The following is a 1,565-nucleotide window of genomic DNA, read 5'->3' as shown; positions in this document are numbered from 1 at the left end:
GTGCATGGGCCCCTGCCAGCCACGTGGGAGACCCCATTTGGGGAGTGAACCAGAGGATGAAAGATCTCTCTCGCCTTCTCTCTTTATATAACTCTGGACTTTCAAATGAATAAATAAATCTCTTAAAAAAAAAAAAAAGTGAAAGAAAAGAGCAGAGAGTCATTCTCAGATTTAGAGAGCACTGCCACCTGTAGTCCATCCCAGTGGCCTCACATCCTATAGACATAGGAGGCTCAATCACCTGCATATCTCTGCTCCACTGTCGCCCCTGACTGGCTGATATTCCCTTCTTCTATCTACTCAAGCCAACTGCCATCACCCATTAATGCCCAGCATAAGGGACCTTTCTTGCCATCTGTCCCTCTCAACTAAACTTCCAGAGTGCAGAGAACTCCAATTGGAATAGTCCTTAAAGAAAATATCCACCTGGGTCATGCCTCTTTGTCAAAGCTCTTACTTAGAACATGTTCCATGTTGAGTATTCTTGAGATGATAATTCTACAAAGCGCAGTCAAGACGGAATTGCAAAGAAGTTCCATCCTCCTGTGAATGAGCCAGTCCCAGCAATCTGGAGAAACCAAGGTGAGGAAGCGGTTTAGCATCACACTAACACAAAAGTTACCTACCCACCAAGGCACACTCACAAAAAGACATTTTTCTTTTATGGAGATTTCATATTTCCCACCACAGTATCTTTGTAATCCACACCCAATAGCAACAGAATGGGAGAGGGGGAGAGGAGGGGAGGGGAAAGAGAGAGAGAGGGAAATATGAGTTAGCAGTGCTCTGTATTATCAGCAGGTAAACCCAGAAATGATCATCTTAGGGGAGCAGCAGGGGAAATGCCATGACTCCTTACAAGCCATGTGCCGACATCACAGTATGACCATCTGCATGATCGCTGTCAGAGTCCAAAAAAGTCAAACCAGCCTGAACACTGAGTGCTTCCCAGAACACTTGGCAAAGTAGGGTTTCTGTATTCAGCTCAGGATGCTACCAGTGGCTGGCGGAGAACCCAAACCCCTTCCCCCGCACCCTGCCTGGTTCTAGCACCTGCAGGGTTCCTCACTATTCTGAGGCTCTCAGTTACCAGTAGTCAAGACATAAAGCTGGATAGCCCTGACCTCTCTGCTGGGAGAACCAGCTTCCCAAAGAAAAAGAGATTAAAATGGATTAACAAAGCCTGGGATATGGAATATTTGAAATACACACAGAAGCTCGATGTATTTCCTGTATACTGCTGAATCAGCCTTTAGGCTTGCTTCTTTTAACTATCTCACCATCTTCCCGGTCTTCTAGAATCATTACTTTCAATCATCCTAGATTCCTCTCCCTTTGCCCCAGAGCCAATCAGTTGCTGAGACCTGTGCACTTTATCCCCCCAGTATCTATTGTACAGCCCTTTCTCTCTCCCAGCTATTCTCCTGGAACAAGGAAACTTTGGGTTTAGGCAGAGCTGCTGTGTAGTAGCTGTGCCTTTTTTCCTTTGAGCATCAGTATTCTGATGAGAAGAATGAGAATGACACCACTTTCTAGTCTTGCTGTGAGGATGGAGAGGACATTTG

Source organism: Oryctolagus cuniculus, chromosome 19 (assembly GCF_051225735.1).
Source record: "Oryctolagus cuniculus isolate XC-2025 breed Fujian yellow rabbit chromosome 19, ASM5122573v1, whole genome shotgun sequence".
NCBI classification, from domain to species: Eukaryota; Metazoa; Chordata; class Mammalia; order Lagomorpha; family Leporidae; genus Oryctolagus; species Oryctolagus cuniculus.
The sequence above is the reverse complement of the archived record's forward strand: the minus strand, read 5'-3'. Positions refer to the sequence as shown.